Genomic DNA, 23519 nt, shown 5'->3' with positions numbered 1-23519 from the left:
TTCAGATGTTCAAATTTCAGGTCCCATGTCTGCACTCACAAATATTTCTATGCACATAAAAAAGGTAATTTCGTGCCTAAATGGAAAATTCTGCCTGCGTTTTGCATATAGAATATTCATTTACATAAACAAATTCATGTTTTGAGGAAACACACTTTGTGAGTTCAACTTAGGTATCAATGGATGAAAAATTTCATGAATATCGGGTCTGGTTGGATGACTTTAGACAAATCTTTTGCTAGTTAGCCAGCCCCCGCCCCCCCCAACCTGATAAATGCTATCAATTTTAGGCTTTACAATCTCCCTGAATTCCATCTATGAATGGTTCAATTAATATATTGTACCATTGTCTTTTGTAAAGTAAGACTAAACTAGAGACAAATTGACAACAAAAAAGTAATGCTGTTGTGATATTATGAATTGAAGATCATGTCCTTTAGGTAAAAATCTTGTCCTGAAGGTTGGGAATTCCCACGTTAAAGAGAAATAAGTTGTTGAAATACAAAGTTAAGAAAATGAATCAGAGTATTAGATCTGTATGATACCTTGGCCTTTATGTTTCTAATCCTTTTGACTTCTACAGATTGGTTGATCTTAGACCACAAATTTTTCCCATGCATTTCCCCTCATTGCATTCTCTGCATGGAAGATAAAATCCTCAGAGGAGAAAACAACTTCTCTCAACCTTTTAAGGTCCCTGGATGGATCTGAAAATTAAACTGACAAAGACACATTAATAGAAAAAAGCATACAGATTTATTTAATATAAATTTTATGTGACACAGGAGCCCTCATAAGGTAATGAAGACCCAAATCAATAGCTATACTTGAGTCTTTTGTGCTGGTTGGATGAGGAGGGCACAGCTGGGCATCCCAGGCGGCACAGTAGTAAAGAATCTGCTGATGCAGGAGACGCAAGAGACATGCATTCAATGCCTGGATCAGAAGATCCCCTGGAGGAGGAAATGGCAAACCACTCCAGTATTCTTGCCTGGTAAATTCCATGGGCAGAGGAGCCTGGTGGCCTACAGTCCATAGGGTCACAAAGAGTTGGACAGGACTGAGCACGCACACACAGTTGTGGAGAAACATGGTAGGTATGAGGTAATCATAATAAACTAGGTGAAACTTAGCCAAGCCTGTCTGTTAGGATTCTTCTTAGTGTCCCTTTGTTTTAATGCTCCTTTTTTTCTGGATATAGGGAAGACATCTCTTTTGGGGAGTTTGCAGCCTGTTTCAGGAAAGAAGGGTGGAGTAGGGGGAGGTTCTGTTATTTTCTCAAACTCCTTCAGCTTAAGATACTCAATATGCCAAGATGTCAGATTTTGTGGTAGTGTGTCTTAAAGCCCATAAAATTGAAACGATTCTGCTAAAATGAAATAGCTGTTTATTATATTACCAAATGTGATGGGTAGATTAAATTACCTGAGACAAGTGGGAGATCAAAGAAATCAGAAGGAGGACATATCTTAGAATCAAAAAAACTTGGTGATATATACTTGGGTATTTATTCTCTCTCTATATATACATATATATATTTATTTAAAGGCCATCTTGGACTCCTTTTATTGGCACTATTTGCTTTAAAATTGTATTTGTCTTTTCAACCATATCCTTAGTATTGTACTGACAATACTTGTACTTTGTACAAATTACAAAATTTTTGTAATTTGCACAATTTCAGACTTGGAAAAATATAATACCCTAAACTTTAATTCAGAAGATTACGAAAATGTTCACATGCCTTCACTGCCTTAAAAGCCCCCCATATCCATGAAATAAAATATGGCCCGTTTATACTTTCCTTTGTCAGATTACCTTGGTGTTCTCAGCCAGAGCTGCCTGCTATCTACCAATACTTTCCTACCTGTAGCAAACAGATCCTTCCCAAGGTGGCGCATGCTTTATGCCGCAATGAACGCCTGTCCTCCCATCCTCCGTTTGACATCCTGATTCTCTCAGGTCATGTGGCTCAGTGGTAGAGTCTACTTGCCAATGCAGGACATGCAGGAGACTCAGGTTCAGTCTCTGGGGCAGGAAGATCACTGGGAGGAGGAAATGGCAACCCACTCCAGTATTCTTACTTGGAGAATTCCAGGGACAGAGGAGCCTGGTGGGCTACAGTCCAAAGGGTCACAAAGAGTTGGACACAACTGAGCATGAGGCTTCCCCCTCACCTCAAATGCCCTTAATAGTAACATGTTGTGAGTAAATAAATTGTTATTTTTCATAACAACACTCATTTTTCATTATTTGTAGATAAAAGTTTCATTGTTACCATTACTAGTTCAGGAGACCTCAAGATACATGTTTTTAACTTTCCTAAAATATAGGTGCGGGACTTTTAAAAATCTTTTTTTGGGGTTTCTTAACAATTACTGTGAAGCAGTATATCTAAAAGGCATAAGTTAGACAGGAATCAGACACCCCTTTTGCAAAACAATGAGCTGAATCTGGTTTCTGATCAAGTAAAAGATAGTCTGCTGCAGTCTAAACAGGGAGTAGTATTCGAAGGATCAACTAGCCTTTAGGCATGGGCTCAGCCCACTCCAAATTCCAAAGCACATCAGCAGTGACCCTCATCAGGTCCATCCATTGCAACTTTGATGCAAAGCTTGGATTGGGTGAATCAAGACACAATTAGCATCTTTTTTTTTTTTTTTTCCAAAGAGTGATGGTTTGGAGAACTTTCCGGTTCCTCTCTTCTCTCCTTTTGATCTGCATGTACTGGTTGATGCCTAACTCAGAACATTTCCAAGTACATTTCCTTTCATCATATCTTCATCATGGAAGCCAGGTGCATCCAACAAAAGATTCTATTATAGTGAAAAACTTTATTTAAAGGGATTAAAATACCTGAGACTAGTGAGTGTTCAAAGAGTTGGGAAGGAGGGCACTACTCAGAACCAAGAACTCTTGAGACAATTACTCCATCTTATTGGCCCAATGGTTTGATAAATATTTTGTTAAGATTGAAATTCAATTTGAAGACCTTGCTGTAGCAAGAACAATAGTTTACCAATAATCACCTTCTTTCTCTTTTCTTTTCTAATGATTCATGGTGTTTAGGAAGGTTGCATTAGATAAGTGGCAGATAATCTAATTCCTCTCCTCCCCTCCCCTCTACTCTCATCTTATATTCTTTCTTCTTTCATTACATTCCTGCTGGATCTTTCTGGTCAAAGGAAATGATCTTTCTGAGCTATTAAGCTAAGACTAAATATTTCTTTCCTTTTACCTCCTCTGTAAAACACTCTTCACTTTTTTCCTTCACAAAATACTTAACGGCTCATTAGATTCTGGCTCTAAACAACAAAATCATACTCCTTTAGAAGTTTTATTTCCTTTCTCTAGAGGACAAAAGAGCTTCCTTGAATACTTGTAACACAGCACAAAAGAAGAGAAAAGAAAAAACGAAGAAAGGAAAAAAATGGGAAGGAAGGGAAAAGTCTTCATTCAGGAAACCTGAGGATTAACCTCCTTCTACCCTCAGAGAACAGGTATCTTGCTCTCAGAATTTAAACGTATGCTAGCTCTTTGGGAATTTTCTTCTATTTAAAAGAGTGCCATTCTAGCCTCTCACTAGAAATTGACATATTATTTTTCCAGCCTGTATACTCTGTTCAGCCCTGTTTATGAAGTTCTTTTACTTGAAGGGAACTTAGCGACTGCCTTGCCCTTGTTACTCCTTCTTTTACAATAAAAATAATCTTTTTTTTTTTTTTTTTAGGAGACTGAACCATCCAGCCTTTGTACCTCCTAGTTAAGACATTGCTGTTGTGATATAGTGACCTGTCACCTCTTTCACTGTTGACCAAGGACAGAAAGCTTGTTAAGGGCGTCTTGTTGCCCTATATTGTATGATTAGATATTAACTTTTGTACTATATTATTTTAAGGTATGCTGCTAAGTCACTTCAATCGTGTCCGACTCTGTGCGACCCCATAGACGGCAGCTCCCCAGGCTGCCCTGTCCCTGGGATTCTCCAGGCAAGAACACTGGAGTGGGTTGCCATTTCCTTCTCCAATGCATGAAAGTGAAAAGTGAAAGTGAAGTCACTCAGTTGTGTCCGACTCTTTGCAACCCCACGGATTGCAGCCCACCAGGCTCCTCCGCCCATGGTATTTTCCAGGCAAGAGTACTGGAGTGGGGTGCCATTGCCTTCTCCAATTTTAAGGTATAATTCATCAAAAAATATATGCTGTCCTCACTTCCAAAACTGTCCTCACTTCCTCGCTACCTGACACGTGCAAATACAGACTCAGAGATACACGTGTTCCATTTGTACTCACTTCAGTTCTATAACCATAGAGATACCCTTTATCTGGTGACAAAAAGAAAGAAAGAGCCTCTTGAGGCCCGAGTTTGCAAGCCTAAACTTAACAGGTGACATTCATGCCATAAAAAATGAATATACTTTCTTATAGAAGGATCAGAGTGCAAGATATATCATCAAATGAAATTGGGCCCTCGAGGGCTCTTCATAGCTCATACTTATTGATTGGTATGGCAAATGTAGTAATTTGTAGGCAGCTAGCTTGTGACACATTGTAATGAAGGAGACATATGTAAAAGTATGTGGAATTAACAGGAGCAATGTTACTCCTTCAGCGTTTTAGATGAAAAACACATGCAATTTTGAAACCTCAGCTTTGCTGTTTCAAAGACCCTAAGAGCATCTGTTAGGTATTGTATGATCTCATCTCTAACACAGCACATGCAGTCAGCTTTTCAGCATGTCACACCATTACTAAGTAAGGAGCCAGAAAATGAGCAGGCAGGTCACTTTTCACCTCATTAGCACAGCAGGAGGGGGCTCTGGAAAACAAGATGCTAGCAGAAGCCGAGGGGCTTGCTGATATTTTTTTTGAATAACAGAGGGAGGACCCAGCTGTGTACTCCTTCTAACTCTGTACTTCTGTTCTTTCTCACGTAACCCCTTCCTTTTTCTTCTGACCTTTAATCAGTTTGACCCCTGAAGTGTTCATAAACCACCACAAAGTTATTTCTCTGGAATATATAATTTGTCTCTATTTTTCCTCATGGTAGATCTTGGTTTTAGCACAATTCTATTGCAATATGATATGGATACACAGTCTTTAATGTCCTTGAAAAGATTGAACTTAAGGGTCCTTTGGACACAAACAGAGAAAATAGAGAAGATAATGGGAAATCAGCTATCATTTCATTCTCTGAACTGCTACTTGCATTTATAAAGTTACTAAATAAAGGTTTACTTTCTGTTCTGAAATTTGTTTTCTATTTATTCATCTTTCCATCATCAATCTTATTTTCACGATGTTGACTCCTTTATCAGTCTTAATTTCTGGGTTGCTACAGTGATCAGATCCCTTCTGCCAACCCATGATGCACAAAATATATATAATTTCTTTTTTTTAAGCCATTAAAGTTTGGGATTATTTGTTACACAGCATATTGTAGATGGTCCTGAGCAATCAAAAGACCTTGCCCTTGTACTGGGCAAGGACATTGTACCAGGCAGTGTGCTAAACACTTTATGCATGCATGCTAAGTCACCTCAGTCGAGTCCGACTCTTTGAGACCCCATGGACTCTAGCCCACTGGGCTCCTCTGTCCATGGCTCCAGGCGAAGATACTGGAGTGGGTTACCATTTCTTCCTCCAGGGGATCTTTCTGATCCAGGGATTGAACCCGTGGATTGCCATTTCCTCCTCCAGGGGATCTTCCCAACCCAGGGATCAAACCTGCATTGCTTATATCTCCTGCATTGGCCGGTGTGTTCTTTACCACTAGTGCTACCTGGGAAGCCCCCCAAAAGCTTTATACCTACTATCTTAATTTCATAACAGTGGAAGATACCACTCTCATCCTCATTTCAGAGTGAGAAAGCTAGAACTTGTAGGTATTGTTTTCACACCTTTTCTGCATCTTTATAAAACTCTTTTGCATCATCTCCTCTTCTAACCACTGCCACAGAAACCAATCCCAAGTGTACTTCTTATTCATGACTCGAGGCTTTTCCTCCTCCACTGTGTGGGGCATCCACAACCTTGCTTTGTGAAAGCACAACCCAGACCCACATAACCAGGATGTGGACCACTGAAAATTAGTTGTATTAACACCTGATCCAGGGGGCAGGAGACAATGAGAAGTGTACTCTCAGTCTCCTTTTTCCAACTGCAGATAGTTCTGACAGACATTTCATAGGATTCCTCATAAAGGTCTTAAAGTCAGTGTTTAATTTGATAAGACATTTTTTGAACTGACTTTTTTTTTCATTCCCTTTTACTCCCATTGTCCTGCATTCCTTTCCCCTCAGATCAGTAACGAGGCAAAGTACTGGCCTGGAAGCCTCTGTCTGACTCTACTTTGAAGCAGAACCAAGAGTAAGACATTAACTAGCCCAGAACACAAGAAAGAAAGTGAAAGTCAAGTCACTCAGTCGTGTCCAACTCTTTGAGATCCCATGGACTGTAGCCTATCAGGCTCCTCCATCCATGGGATTTTCCAGGCAAGAGTACTGGAGTGGGGTGTCATTGCCTTCTCCAGGGGATCTTCCTGACACAGGGATTGGACCCAGGTCTCCCACATTATAGGCAGATGCTTTACCATCTGAGCCACCAGGGAAGTCCAGAACACAAGGCTTCCATGTAAGTCTAGGATCAATGAAGGGTAAAGATTTCATCTAGTAAAGACTTTTTTTTTTTTCCAATATGTAGGGGGCAGTAGTCCAAACTCACTGGAACAGATACTTAAGCAGTTTGTCTTTCTTTACCTGCCATACTCTGCTTTTGTTTTTGTTTTGTTTTTTTTTAGTTTACTGACTGCCTTATACATCATGATGGTACTCTGAAAAGGAGCTTACTTTTTTATATGTAAACTTAATTTTTTAGAGCAGTTTGAGATTCACAGAAAAATTAAGCAGAAAGAACAAGAATTTCCTGTTTGCCTCTACTTCCACACTGTGCATAGCCACCGTGCATAACCTCCCCAGTCATCAACAATCCCACCAGCAGGATACATTTGTTACAACTAATGAATCAATAGAAATGCAGCATTATCACTCAAAGACCATAGTTCACATCAACCTTCACTGTTGTATGTGTTAAAGACATTTTTATCTCATATTCAGTAATTCTGTTTCTTTCGTTAGCTTAAAATAAAGTAACAATAAAGGTAAAATTTTTATTTCAAATGCTTTAAATATGAAATAATTTTAATAAAATAATTTGTTCTTCCTTCTTTTTACATATATTAATAGAAAGGTGTTCAGCTAATGTTAACAGTGGTTACTTTGAGTGGTGGACTCTGAAGCAATTACATTTTCTCTATTGCCTGAATGTCCTATAATAAGTGTGTTTCATCTCACCAAAATAAAACATCATTATTAAAGAAAAAACTAAATAGAAACCTATATACCCTAGGGACCACTGATAAATATTTCCACAATAAACATTAATCTGATTTATAACATATTTGGCAGAATTAACTCAGGCACTGCCTTAGTATGTGTTGTTACAATTTTCATTTTTTGGTACCACAACAAGTCCATTAAATAGTTGGCTTCTCTTTAGCAGTGTTTTCTCATATAATGATGAGTTTTTCTGTGTTCTACTAAAATGCAAAATTCTTTCTTTTTTTTTTTTTGTGAGAACTTTTTATTTCTTTACAAAAAATCTTCCATGTTCTGACTTGAAAAAACAAACTTTAGTATAAAATATACTAAATTATATATACAGATATATTTAGATATATTTAGGCTCTCAAGATATATTTAGGCTTTAAATTACCATTTTAATATTACCTATATAGCAGTATATTATCCATATGCTCTTCTAAAGTCTTCGTATCTTGGGACTTTCATGCAAAAATGTTTATAATTATCTAAGGTTGTATATTGTCACCATGTTTATTTAACTTATATGCAGAGTACATCATGAGAAACGCTGGACTGGAAGAAACACAAGCTGGAATCAAGATTGCGGGGAGAAATATCAATAACCTCAGACATGCAGATGATACCACCCTTATGGTAGAAAGTGAAGAGGAACTGAAAAGCTTCTTGATGAAAGTGAAAGAGTAGAGTGAAAAAGTTGGCTTAAAGCTCAACATTCAGAAAACGAAGATCATGGCATCTGGTCCCATCACTTCATGGAAAATAGACGGAGAAACATTAGAAACAGTGTCAGACTTTATTTTTCTGGGCTCCAAAATCACTACAGATGGTGACTGCAGCCATGAAATTAAAAGACGCTTACTCCTTGGAAGGAAAGTTATGACCAACCTAGATAGCATATTCAAAAGCAGAGACATTACTTTGCCAACAAAGGTTCGTCTATATCTAAAGCCTAAATATATCTAAATATATCTGATCTGATCTGATAATGCATGCATGCTAAGTCACTTCAGCCGTGTCTGACTCTTTTCGACCTTATGGACTGTAGTCCCCCAGGCTCCTCTGTCTGTGGGATTCTCCAGGCAAGAATACTGGAGTGGTTTGCCATGCCCTTCTCCAGGGGGTCTTCCTAACCCAGGGATAGAACTCTCAACTGTTACATTTGTTGCATCAATAAGATCAGATCAGATCAGTCGCTCAGTCATGTCTGACCCTTTGCGACCCCATGAATCGCAGCACGTCAGGCCTCCCTGTCCATCACAAACTCCCAGAGTTCACTGAGACTCTTGTCCATCGAGTCAGTGATGCCATCAAGCCATCTCATCCTCTTTCGTCCCCTTCTCCTCCTGCCCCCAATCCCTCCCAGCATCAGAGTCTTTTCCAATGAGTCAACTCTTCACATGAGGTGGCCAAAGTACTGGAGTTTCAGCTTTAGCATCATTCCTTCCAAAGAAATCCCAGGGCTGATCTCCTTCAGAATGGACTGGTTGGATCTCCTTGCAGTCCAAGGGACTCTCAAGAGTCTTCTCCAACACCATACTTCAAAAGCATCAATTCTTCGGTGCTCAGCCTTCTTCACAGTCCAACTTTCACATCCATACATGACCACAGGAAAAACCATAGCCTTGACTAGATGAACCTTTGTTGGCAAAGTAATGTCTCTGCTTTTGAATATGCTATCTAGGTTGGTCATAACTTTCCTTCCAAGGAGTAAGCATCAATAGGCAGGTTCTTTTCTGCTAGTGCCACCTGGGAAGCCCTCTATCTATAGATAGATAGATCTATAGCCCTCTAACATATTGTAGTTTATAGAAAATAGGATTGAGAATTTGTGTCATCACTCTATTTTAGAGTACAAGAAGCCCATATGTAATTTAAAATTTTCTGATCATCATATTAAAAGCAGTAAATTATAATAATTATAATTCTTTTTATATTTTATTTGATACTATGTATACAACATATCAAAAGTATTTCAGTGAATGATCAAGATGATTATTATTGAGATATTTTGCCTTTTTTAATACTAAGTCTGTGAAATCAGTTGTGATCTTTACACTTACAGGACACCTCTGTTTGATCCAGCTGTATCTCAAGTTCTCAGTAGCTGTGAGTGGACAGTGACCACCATGTGGGACAGTGCAGCCAGCTCTAGAGCTTGCTATTTTTGTTTATAACTTAGCAATTCTTCCATTCATGGTTTATTTCCTTTATTATATAGAGGTCTTCCTGGTGGCTCAGACGGTAAAGACTTTTCTAACTCCCTGAATATTTTTAATCATTTAGAAAAACATTTTTTTTAGATCAGTTTTCTAGGGTTTGATTTTCTCTGCTTCATTTATTGCAAAGTACCTCATGAAAACATGTAGTTTACTTTTTATCAGCTGTATATTCAACAATTATACAACTTCAGGGCCAAGTCACAAGCCAGATATATGAAACAATGCATTTTCAGGGTTTAATCTTAGAATGGCTTGATTTAAACCATATTCCAGATATATAGTATGTTCATAAGCTGAAATTCTTTATATTACATAATGCCCCAAGCATTAATTCACAAAGACAGCCTAATGTCTAGATAGAGGTACTAATAGAGCCAATAAAGTATTTACTTCACAGAACAGTACAATTTGAGGAATTACTCTATCACTTTCTTTAAATCTTCTCTGCATCACAGATTATTTATCTGTAAAATGGGGATAATACAGAACCTACCTCATGGGAACATTGTAACAATTAACTAGCTAATACATAGAACCACTTAGAAGTATGACTGGTACCTAAATAAATGTTGTTTCAGTAAATATTAGCTGTAATTATTATTTCAATCATAGTTTTATCAGATTTTTTTTTCCCTAAAGTAAAAATAAGTTGAAATCAAAGTATTTTGAGTAGTACAATAATTATTACTAATAGCTTTACCTTTTTGAGTATTGATTATTACAGGCATAATCTGTACATATAAAAAGACTATGTATAGAATCAAATACGTAAATACATATATTCTTGAGTACAAATTATATTTTTTCTTTATCAGAAAAAATTAGGTGAAATTATAAATTTGCAAGAGTTAAATAGTTTACAATTTTCCATCTTTTCCCATTTCTCTGTAAAGGAAAATATTTCCAACATTCTGATTTATTTAATTTATATTTCAATATATTATTACTTCCCTGTCAAACTTGAATATATTTGGGTAATTTCAACTACTTACCTACCCTTGGCAAGTTTGGCAGAGAATGTTTATGTTCTGGCAACTTTTCAGATTCACGGCTGATCACTGAGTTGATGCTATAATGGAATTTATCAAGTTAGATAAATAGATCACATGTGATTTTATGTGTTCATAAATATTAGTGTGTCTTTTAAGGTAGTGGTGAATGGAGGGCAAAAGAATATTAGAACTGCCATCTGTATGAACTACAGATTACAGGCACTCACAAGAAAAGTAGTAACTTTTCTTAAAAGGCAGTAAAGACCTAGACCTTGACATGCTATTTGATAGAATAGTTCAGCAATTTGTTGGCCCCACATTTTTCACTATTTCTGATTGCATAGTTGGTGGATAGGATAAAAGTTGGCAAGCTGGGAAAATAAAGCTTTTACAGTGTGTAGGAAAGAGGATTTAATGCCACTGTAAGTAAAGGACAGTGCTCTTATGCAGTTTAGCTACCACAAAGAAAGCAATCATTCTGACAGAGTGGAAGATAGCTTAAACTGGGAAGTTACTCACAGCATCCATTATTCAATATTTTTTAGTGATGCATCCTTTTGTCCAAACCAATCAATGTTCTTGTAATTATTCCAAGTGCTGTGCAAACTTCTCCTAGAATCAACTCACTGTGAAACATCACCTTGAATCAATAAGAAGAACAGAATTCCCTGGAGTTTGGAGAGTTCTCCAAGGGCACCCACTGGCTCCTCGCCAAGAGTTTTAAGCTAAGAAGGTCTGAAATAGGACTTTCCCTTTTGTTAAGATTTCTCCTGTAGTACTTTGAGCTCTTTCTTATGCCCCTCACCCCACTTATCTCCTATAGCCTGGGCTGAATGACAATATTCCCTTTTATCTGGCTCTCATTAGGAAAGCATTAGGTTCCAATATACAGATCTGAAATAGCATGGAGAATAGAGCACTTAAAAAAAAAAAAAAAAAACAAATCAAGCAAACCTCACTTCTTTCAAGTGAGCTGCCAAGATTATAAACATGATCTATGAATAAAGGTAGTATAGAAAATGTCTAAATGTGTTTTTTTCTAATTTTAAGAAGCATTCCTGAATACCTAATAAATTGTATAGTTATTTGAGCTAATATGTGCTAGTCTCTGAGTTGCGTCTGACTCTTTGCAACCCCATGGACTGTGGTCTGCCAGGTTCCTCTGCCCATGGAATTCCCCAGGCAAGAACTGGATTATCCACTGCAGTGGGTAATCATTCATTCTCCACGGGATCTTCCCAAACCTAGGGATTGAACCCAGGTCTCCTGCAATGCAAACATATTCTTTACCATCTGAGCCACCAAACGTCTGAGCTAATAGGTCACAACAATTTGTTGAAATGCATACCACCTCCTTTGGCTATATACTTCACAGTCAAGTGTAATGGTTCACTGAATATTTTTATTGGAAAGAACAGACCTAATTACTGCTATTGACTGAAAATCTCCTGACACACTGTCTTATGAGAGAATCTACAACAGTTGAAAATTAATCACATAGCCTGCATATCAGCATGTTTACTAGTTTATAATCAATTTGATTTTGCAGCAGTGCCAGGTAATGATATGAAATGTTTTTCTACAGAGGATCCAGATGTACATAGGGCACCAAAAGTGTACTGTCAGTTTGAACCAAATGTACCAAGAAAGTAATTTGCAGAGTGAGAGGTAGACTGATACTTGGGGCCTTGATTCCAACTCACTTTTCTCCCTAGTAATCTTTATTTGGAATGCTTTATTTCCCAATGTCATCCCACCTTTCTTTTGTAAGCCAAAATAAATATAATAGAGCATCAAGTTATGTTACGCAGTAGAGCTTGAGTAACAGACCTACCCCCAAAACAAAAGTGAGAGAGGGAGAAAGAAAAAAAAAAGGGGGGGGGGGAAGAAAACTAAGCAAATAGAAATAAAGCTTTTGTCAATTGCTAGGATAAATTAAATCATCTTACACTTTGCACCAAAGATATTTACCCTTGAACTACAGCACATCACTAGAGGAAGATAGAGGGTATGAAGCTTTAGTAATCAATGAAGAAATTTAAATACATTATCCTCTCTATCATCTGAGATGATGGCATATGGGAAAGAGATGTGCTTGTACTGAATCTCACAAATGATTCAAATCGCCTTTGGCAAAACTTAATGTGACACAGACTATGGATTTAATTACCTTTTTGCTTCTGTTTATTATTTGGATGATTTTGTTTTACTATAGGATTTCATCTTGCTTTTGTTTTTGGTTTATATGATGGGTTGAAGATCTTAAAAATCCTATGAATAATTCCCCACATGAAACAGGAATCTGAAGGATCCCAGGTGGTGGTGGTGCTAAGTCATGTCCAACTCTTTTCGACCCCATCGACTGTAACCCACCAGGCTCCTCTGTCCATGGGATTTTCCAGGCAAGAATACTGGAGTGGGGTGCCATTCCCTTCTCCAAGGAATCTTTCCAACTCAAGGATCCAACCGGAGTCTCCTGTACTGTGGGCAGGCTCTTTACTGCCTCAGCCACTATGGAAGACTAGAAAACTGGGGTGGGTTGCCATGCCCTCCTCTAGAGGTCTTCCCAACCCAGGGAGCAAACCCAGGTCTCTGGCATTGCAGGTGGATTCTTTACCATTGGAACCACTAGGGAAGCCCAAGAATACTGGAGTAGGTAGCCTATCCCTTCTCCAGGGGATCTTCCCAACACAAGACTGTCTGTCTCCTGCACAGGCAGGCAGGTTCTTTACCACTAGTGTCACCAGGGAAGCCCAGCCCACAGAATGAGTGTGGTGAGCTCTTTCTAATCATGTATAAAGAGAAGTCTGAATTCTCTATTAATGCATGAAGAGCTACCACTAAAACTACTTTATCTATATTTCCCCATATGTAAAAGTTTAGGAAGGACAATTCATCTGAAACTTACTGATAATGCTGCTGCTAAGTGGCTTCAGTTGTGTCCGACTCTCTGCGACCCCATAGACGGCAGCCCAACGAGGCTCCCCCGTCCCTGGGATTCTCCAGGTAAGAACACTGGAGTGGGTTGCCATTTCCTTCTCCAATGCATGAGAGTGAAAAGTGAAAGTGAAGACGCTCAGTCGTATCCGACTCTTAGCGACCCCATGGACTGCAGCCTATCAGGCTCCTCCGTCCATGGGATTTTCCAGGCAAGAGTACTGGAGTGGGGTGCCATTGCCTCCTCTGGAAACTGACTTACATTTATCTATAAATATTGCATCTCTGAGTAGTCAAGTTCCTACATTACTGCATTTTTCTTTGTGTGTGTGTGTGTGTGAAGTCACTCAGTCGTGTCTGACTCTTTGCGACCCCATGGACTGTAGCCTGCCAGGCTCCTCTGTCCTTGGGATTCTCCAGGCAAGAATACTGGAATGGGTTGCCATTTTCTTCTCCAGGGAACCTTCCCAACCCAGGGATTGAACCCAGGTCTCCTGCATTGCAGGCAGACACTTTATCCACCGAGCCACCAGAGACCTATTACATAAGATGACTTCTGGGAAATATTATTATTCAATACTTACAAATGTAAGAGTCTTTTTTTTTTTTTAAGCTAGTATATCATGTTTTGTGTTCATAGAAAGCCAATATTCTATATAGTAGGGAAAGTAAGTAAGTATATTCTAAATGCTCAGAACATGATCCTAAATTTGAGACTGTCCAGGGCAAGCTACTGTAGATTGAGTCAGTTGAATGCTAGAAGCATATCATATTTACATTGTATCTTAAAATCACCACAGTACCTAGCATGTAACTAGGAATCTACATGAGATTGTTTACTTGCAGTAGTATAGTCAACAATAAAACACTCCCTGTGCTGCTGGAATATCAGACCAAGGTGTAGAGAACAGTGCTCAATGATCTGGAGCAGAAAATGTTTAAAAATATAGACAAAAATTGAAATTTGCATCTGTGAAGTCTCAAGGCTTCTACTGGATTTTGGTTTCTGGGTTAAGATTCAGGTCCTGGAATCCAGCCTAGAGTAGAGATGGGTTTGGTAATAAGAGCAAAGTAATGTATGTCCTAAATGTTTGAAAAAAGAAAGTGAAAGTGAAGTCGCTCAGTCGTGTCCAACTCTTTGTGACCCCATTGACTGTAGCCTACCAGGCTCCTCTGTCCATGGGATTTTCCAGGCAAGAGTACTGGAGTGGGGTGCCATTTCCTTCTCCAGGGGATCTTCCCAACACAGGGATCGAACCCAGGTCTCCCACATTGTAGGCAGACGCTTTACCATCTGAGCCACGAGGGAAGTCCTAAATGTTTGAGACTGGTTAACAAAATGGAGTGGGTGCATGCTGAGTCGCTTCAGTCATGCCTGACTCTGCAACACTATGGACTATAGCCCACCAGGCATCTCTGTCCATGGGATTCTCCAGGCAAGAATACTGGAGTGGGTTGTCAAGCCCTCCTCCAGGGGATAGTCCAGACTCAGGGATTGAACCCAAGTCTCTTATGTCTCCTGCATTGGTAGCTGGGCTCTTTACCACTAGCGCCACTGGAGAGATGAAGCAAATGCCTTATTATCACCACCAGAAACCAAATCTCAACTTGAATTCCTGGCAAGACAGTTGAAGGTGAATCTCACAGCGATGTTGCTGAGCTCTTTATTGCTCCTGGACATGGCTTATCCTCCACAACAGGAGTGTAGGACAGAAATGTAGAACAAACACAAAACAGCTTTCTAAGATGGTATGGAAATTGGGTATCAATTTTCAAAGACATTTTGATGTATGTCTATATCTGTTCTCACTGGATTAATTAATTTCTAGGTTTTTAAAATCTGTAAAATGGAGAACATTGCTGATGGTGTTGCTGTAAGAATTCAATGATGTAAATAAAGCATACTTCCTGAGCATCTGTTACAAAATAAGCACTCAATAAATACTTGAATAATTGCAAGGTAGGATATGTTTGGACTTCTCAGGCTGCACAGTGATAAAGAATCTGCCTGCCAATGCAGGAGATCCAGGAAATGTGGGTTTAATCCCTGGCTGAGGAACATCCCCTGGAGTAGGAAATGGCAACTTACTCCAGTATTCTTGTCTGGAAAATTCCATGGACAGAACTAGAGGCTACAGAGCCTGGCAGGCTATATAGTCCATGTGGTAACAAAGAACTGGACACGACTGAGAAACTGAACATCAACACCGCCAGTATACATTATATATTACCTTGTATTATTATATCTAGTAATTCATAATGTATTGGTAATGTTTTAGCAATTAGTCATGACTTATTTGCTGATTATTCTTGTTTTAATAAATGATCTTCCTGTGAAGACCTGAAAGAGAGAAGGCCAGATTACTTGAAAATCAATCCATTACACCACTATCTTGTTAAACTATAGAGAACTTTTTTGAAGATATGATCTATGTATTGAATTCCTTTCTTTCTTTGTAGCTATTTAAGGCAGCTCCTTTGTAAAACAGCTAGATTTAATATCTCAATGGTCTTGTGTATTCCAGAATTCCCATTATAGTTCTCACCAATGGTGGGCTTTCCCTACAATCCATCTCCTGTCTTTATTTTTGCCAAGCTATTTCTTCTCATCCCTGTTTCCCTTCCCTTGTCCCTGCCAGGACCACCTCTGCCTTTGTATTGCATGCCTTTCTTTCTAAACTCCTGGTCCTGCCTTCCTAGCCCACTCTTCCTGAGTCCTTCTGCCTCAGTTTCTGGTGAGTAGTCAGCTGCAACAGATTGTCCTGTATAATATGGAAAATGTTTGCTAAACAGTTTTCATAAATTGACTGTTCTGCACATCAAGCTTTCGGTAAATTGACTTTTGTAAATTAGCAAATTGAGAGACACCTTGAAAATTTTCATACTAAAGAATCACATAATTCCCTTTTTATTGAGAGTGTGTAGTTACCTGACTCAGTTTCTCAACAACTTTTCTATTCACCACAGGTCTCCAATTACTATCAATCTTCAATTACTATCAGTCTTTTCTTACCGTACAGAATTTTCCTCAAAGTTTTATATACTTTTTTCTCTTTTTAGTTCCTTGGGGAATAATCTTTTTTTTTTTTTTCCCCACCCCGGGTGAAGTAACCATCATGATTAGAGAGTCTCTGTGATTTCTTACTATCTTTTTTTTTTTTTTTTTTTTTAACCAGTTGGGGATGCTGATGCTCTCTTAGCAGTTTGTTTCTGCCTGTAATAATCTAAAGATCATTTTTCCTGAAAGTACAATTACCATAAGAGGATCTTACTCTTCACCTTTCCCTTTTCCTTTTTTTTAAATTTTATTTTATTTTTAAATTTTACATAATTGTATTAGTTTTGCCAAATATCAAAATGAATCTGCCACAGGTATACGTGTGTTCCCCATCCTGAACCCTCCTCCCTCCTCCCTCTCCCTTTTCCTTTTCTTCTTCTCTAGCTCTTCTCCTTTTTCTTTTTGCTCTAAACAGAAAAGCATGATCCCCTTTCATTGTTCTTATTTCCTATTACTCTAAACTCATCATGACCTTGATTCCCTGATGCTGCCCTTAATATGACATAGTGATACTTTGAAGGACTTTTTTGGTCCTTCAGCTGGTAAAGAATTTTCTTGCAATGCAGGAGACCCTGGTTGGATTCCTGGGTTGAAAGATCCACGAGAGAAGGGATAGGCTACCCTCTCCAGTATTCTTGGGCTTGCCTGGAGGCTCAGATGGTCAAGAATCTGCCTGTTGCCCAAGATCTGGGTTTGATTCCTGGATTGGGAAGATCCCCTGGATAAGGTAAAGGCTACCCACTCCATTTCACTTGAGTAGTTTTTTAAAATCTAAGTTATTTTTAGAGCTCATTTTTCACCCATCTAAACTTCTCTTTTTACATATCTTTCAAAGAATATACACTGTTGTTGTTAAGTCTCTAGGTCGTGTCTGACTCTTCAGGACCACGTGGACTGCAGTATGGCCAGACGTGCCTGTCCTTCACTATCTCCCAGGAGTTTGCTCAAACTCAAGTCCATTCATTCAGTGATGCTATCCAATTATCTCATCCTCTGTAGCCCCCTTCTTTTAGATAAAAATTTACAAAATTCAAAAACATGAAATGACAAAAACTCCTCAGTCTCATTGAAGATACCTACGCAAACACATTATTAAATTTCCTTCCATTTGTTTATATGCATATATATATTCATAATATGCTTTATATATATATAAAATGCACATTTCCTTTTTAAAAAAATACTGATTTATAACCTTCTTTTGTTCTTTTATATCACATTTTCATATTAATAAACATAATTGTACTACATGTATTTAAATGACCACATGATATTTAGTTTCCTGGAAATAACATGAATTACCTACCTAAGTCTTTACTTTTTGAACTTAGGCTATTTCCAATTTGTCATAATTTTAAGCAAAGATGTCATGAATATCTTTGTGCTTAACTCTTAAAGATATCCTTAATTCATTATTCTTAAAATGGGATTTCCATGTTCATGTATAAACTGAAAAAAAAAATTGTACATTTTTAAGGCCTTATACAAGTGTTTGCCAAGTTTTCTTCCAGAAAGATTTTATAGGGGTAGTAATTTTACTGAAAGCTCCTTATTAGTGGATAGGATAAATGCATTAACTACTGCTTTTTATATTACTGGTAGGGAGTTGATTTCTTCCTATGTCAAATGAAAAATTATATTGATTTTCAAATTAAATTTCTATTTATTTCCATAGGCTATTTTTAGGGGAATGCTTATCTTTCACATTGATTAGTAAGGGCCTTTAAATATATTTAAGTTGTTTTTTGTCACACCCTTTGTTTTTCTTTTGTTTTTAAATTTTGTGTGTGATGATTTAAATTTGAGTGGACTAAATATATTAATTTTTCTTTTTGATTACCTGTTTACTTTTTTTCTACTGGTTTCAGAAGTCATTTTCTTCCAAATATTTTTGAATATTTATATACCCACAGAAAAGTGAACTAACAATACAATGAAAACATAAATACCTTTTACCTAGACTCATCAATTTTAAACATTTGCTGCATTTATTTTCTCTCTTTCTCTTTCTGTCTTCACCTACCTCTACACACACACACACACAAGAAGCTTTAGTATTTTCAACTCTAAATATGTCAGCATATGTCTAAGAACAAGGGCATTCTTTTACATAACAGAATATCATTATCATATCCAAGATTTAACACTGAAATAGAAATAGATTTAAGGAACTAGATCTGATAGACAGAGTCCCTGATGAACTATGGACGGAGGTTCATGATATTGTACAGGAGACAGAAATCAAGACCATCCCCAAGAAAAAGACATGCAAAAAAGCAAAAAGCTGTCTGAGGAGGCCTTACAAATAGCTGTGAAAAGAAGTGAAGTGAAAAGCAAAGGAGAAAAGGAAAGATATACCCATTTGAATGCAGAGTTCCAAAGAATAGCAAGGAGAAAAAAGAAAGCCTTCCTCAGTGATCAGCGCAAAGAAATAGAGGAAAACAACAGAATGGGAAAGACGAGAGATCTCTTAGAGAAAATTAGAGATACCAAGGGAACATTTCATGCAAACATGGGTGCAATAAAGGACAGAAATGATATAGGCCTAACAGAAGCAGAAGATATTAAGAAGAGGTGGCAAGAATACACAGAACTATACAAAAAAGATCTTCATGACCCAGATAATTACAATTGTGTGATCACTCACACTCACTTAGAGCCAGACATCCTGAAATGTGAAGTCAAGTGGGCCTCAGGAAGCATCACTACCAACAAAGCTAGTGGAGGTGATGGAATTCCAGTTGAGCTAGTTCAAATGCTGGAAGATGATGCTGTGAAAGTGCTGCACTCAATATGTCAGCGAATTTGGAAAACTCAGCAGTGGCCACAGGACTGGAAAAGGTCATTTTCATTCCAATCCCAAAGAAAGGCAATGCCAAAGAATGCACAAACTACCACACAATTGCACTCGTCTCACACGCTAGAAAAGTAATGCTCAAAATTCTCCAAGACAGGCTTCAGCAATATGTGAACTGCGGACTTCCAGATGTTCAAGCTGGATTTAGAAAAGTCAGAGAAACCACAGACCAAATTGCCAACATCCACTGCATCATCGAAAAGCAAGAGAGTTCCAGAAAAACATCTATTTCTGTTTTATTGACTATGCCAAAGCCTTTTACTGTGTGGCTCACAATAAACTGTGGGAAATTCTGAAAGAGATGGGAATACCAGACCACCTGATCTGCCTCTTGAGAATCCTGTATGCAGGTCAGGAAGCAACAGTTAGCACTGGACATGGAATAACAGACTGGTTCCAAATAGGAAAAGAAGTACATCAAGGCTGTATATTGTCACCCTGCTTATTTAACATATATGCAGTGTACATCATGAGAAATGCTGGGCTGGAAGAAGCACAAGCTGGAATCAAGATTACCGGGAGAAATGTCAATAATCTCGGATATGCAGATGACACCACCCTTATGGCAGAAAGTGAAGAAGAAGTAAAGAGCCTCTTGATGAAAGTGAAAGAGGAGAGAGAAAAAGTTGGCTTAAAGCTCAACATTCAGAAAATGAAGATCATGGCATCCGGTCCCATCACTTCATGGGAAATAGATGGGGAAACAGAGGAAACAGTGGCTGTCTTTATTTTTCTGGGCTCCAAAATCACTGCGGATGGTAATTGCAGCCATGAAGTTAAAAGATGCTTGCTCTTTGGAATGAAAGTTTTGACCTACCTCAGTTCAGTTCAGTTCAGTTCAGTCACTCAGTTGTGTCCGACTCTTTGCGACCCCATGAATTGCAGCACACCAGGCCTCCCTGTCCATCACCAACTCCCGGAATTCACTCAAACTCATGTCCATTGAGTCGGTGATGACATCCAGCCATCTCATCCTCTGTTTTCCCCTTCTCCTCCTGCCCCCAAACCCTCCCAGCATCAGAGTCTTTTCCAATGAATCAACTCTTTGCATGAGGTGACAAAGTACTGGAGTTTCAGCTTTAGCATCAGTCCTTCCAATGAACACCCAGGACTGATTTCCTTTAGAATGGACTGGTTGGATCTCCTTTCAGTCCAAGGGACTCTCAAGAGTCTTCTCTAACACCACAGTTCAAAAGCATCAATTCTTCGGCACTTAGCCTTCTTCACAGTCCAACTCTCACATCCATACATGACCACTGGAAAAACTATAGCCTTGACTAGATGAACCTTTGTTGGCAAAGTAATGTCTCTGCTTTTGAGTATGCTATCCTGGTTGGTCATAACTTTCCTTCCAAGGAGTAAGCATCTTTTAAATTCATGGCTGAGATCACCATCTGCAGTGATTTTGGAGCCCCAAACAATAAACTCTGACACTATTTCCACTGTTTTCCCATCTATTTCCCATGAAGTGATGGGACTAGTTGCCATGATCTTAGTTTTCTGAATGTTGAACTACCTAGGCAGCATATTAAAAAGCAGAGACATTAGCTTGTCAATAAGGGTCCGTCTAGTCAAGGTTATGGTTTTTCCAGTGGTCATGTATGGATGTGAGTGTTGGACCATAAAGAGAGCTTAGTGCTGAAGAATTGTTGTTTTTGAACTGTGGTGTCAGAGAAGACTCTTGAGAGTTCCTTGGACTGCAAGAAGATCCAACAAGTCTATCCTAAAGGAGATCAGCCCTGGGTGTTCATTGGAAGGACTGATGTTGAAGCTGAAACTCCAGTACTCTGGCCACCTCATGCAAAGAGCTGACTCATTTGAAAAGATCCTGATGCTGGGAAAGATTGAGGATAGGAGGAGAAGGGGACGACAGAGGATGAGATGGCTGGATGGCATCATCGACTCAATGGACATGGGTTTGGGTGGACTCTGTGAGTTGGTGATGGACAGGGAGGCCTCGTGTGCTGTGGTTCATGTGGTTGCAGAGTTAGACATGACTGAACAACTGAAGTGTACTAAACTGAACTGAATAGAATATAAATGACATTTGTTTTATATTCTAATTGTTAGGAAGCATTTAACAGGAGGCTTCCTGTCTGATGTTTTGGATCTGTCAGGAATTCTCTGTTCCTTTTTAACTCCTGAATACTCAGGAATTAAGAGGAGAGGCAAGCCTCTCCTAGGGGCTAAAGAATCCAGGCATTCCCTTCATTAGTTTTTCTATACAGTGATAAGTACCCTCTTCCTTCTTGTGAACCATATGGTAAAAGTTATTGTTTACAACTCTCTCTCTCTTTAATATGGATCGCCTATATTTTGTAAGTCTGGAATTTTAATTTTTATCTTTGCTGATAAGAACTACCATGTAAGACAGTCTATGCCCACACCATGTTGATTAAAACTTTACCTTTGCTCCATCAGAGCTCTGGTCCCCGTGTCTTTCTTTCTCTCTTTCTCTCTGTCTCTCTCTCTCTCCCTCTCTCTCTTTTTCAGGCTGATCCCCTGGAGCACAGAGGCTCTTTGAGTTCACTTTCTTGCCTGGGCTTCTAAGACCCTCTCAAGAAGGCGCTCTGTGCCTTCACCCCATCGAGAGGGCGCCTGAGGCCTCCGTGAACAGAGCAAGCCCTGTGCAGGGGCTTTATTGGCTTTCTGCGTAAACCAAGGAATATCAGCCTCTTTCTCTCTCCTTTATGTTCTTATCGGTTGACTCCGGACCACCAGGTTCCAGTCCGTTAAAGGACCTCAACATCTAATTAGTTTATTTACTGGACAAAATTCCTTTACACTTTTTAAGACATTTTCCTCTCCAGGAGGTAATGTACGTTATATACCACATTAGGTATGATATCTTTGCACTATTTTTTGTTCTTAGACTATAGCTACTAAAGGTGCAGTTTGAATTCTCTTCTCACTAGTTTCTGTTTCATTTTACCCTGCAAGTTTGTCTTTTCTTTTAATTTAATTTTTAAAGTATACAAAACATTTACATGTTTCACAAGTCAAAACTCAAAGTGTTTTCTCAGTCCCCTTATTTCCAGACTTATTCCTTCTCCCCTTTTTTCCCTTTTGGATACGATTTTTAGCAGCTTCTGGTTTATCCTTCTTGAATTTCTTTTTGCAAACCAAAGGATGCTTGTGACCCCATGTGTGCGCACGTGCACAAATACACACACACACACACACACACACATACATACATTCACTTTAGCCTCACTCTAGATTGATTAAATCAGAATTTCTGGAAAAAAGGCCCTTGAATACATTTTTAAAAACACAACCTTCTCTGATTATTCTTATTTGCTACCAAAGCTGAAGAAAAAATATTTTAAAGATTTTCAATTTGCCTTCTGTAAAGCCTGATACCACTCCTCCCCTTCTTCACAAGATCTTCATAGCTACCACTTCAGCAAATATTCTTCCTCCTTGGCAGAATTCCATTCAGGGCAACAGTTTCCTCATTGCTTCAGAGCCTTACAATGATGAAACTGTCAAAAAAAAGTCAAGAATATATTCAAGTCAGGACTTTTATTGAATAAGACAACCATCTGCGCTGGTTGCGATTTTCATCAATGTGCATTTATTAAAGAAAAGAATGTTTGAATAAATGTATGAATGAATGCAAACATGAATTAATCAGAGAATAGGCTTGTGGCAGTTTTCTTTTATGCTTCGTGAATCAATCATGTATTTTCTCCAACTCTCCAAGTAACTTTCCGTAAACCACTGCAATGATGTCACTTATGAGTGCAAGTTCATTCAAATACCCTCTCTCATAAGAGTTCAAAGGACATTTTGCTATTAACTGTGTGACACTGGACAGTATCAGTGAAGTTCTTCAATCTTCATCTTCTATAAAGTGGGGCAAAATAATGATACTTAACAGGACTCTTATGTGTATATATAAAATGTATATAATGTCCTTTACCAAGCTTAAGGTGATATATCCATAAGTTAACTATTATGATATATGATATAAAAAGAAGAATATCTGAAAGCCTGCATTTATGTCTTTGTATTAAAACATAGCTGCTCTCCTGTGTTACTAATGTTCTGTGAATTGATACGTAGAGATCCT

This window comes from Bos indicus, chromosome 1, assembly GCF_029378745.1.
Source record: "Bos indicus isolate NIAB-ARS_2022 breed Sahiwal x Tharparkar chromosome 1, NIAB-ARS_B.indTharparkar_mat_pri_1.0, whole genome shotgun sequence".
In the NCBI taxonomy this organism is placed as follows: Eukaryota; Metazoa; Chordata; class Mammalia; order Artiodactyla; family Bovidae; genus Bos; species Bos indicus.
Note: the sequence above shows the minus strand (reverse complement) of the source record.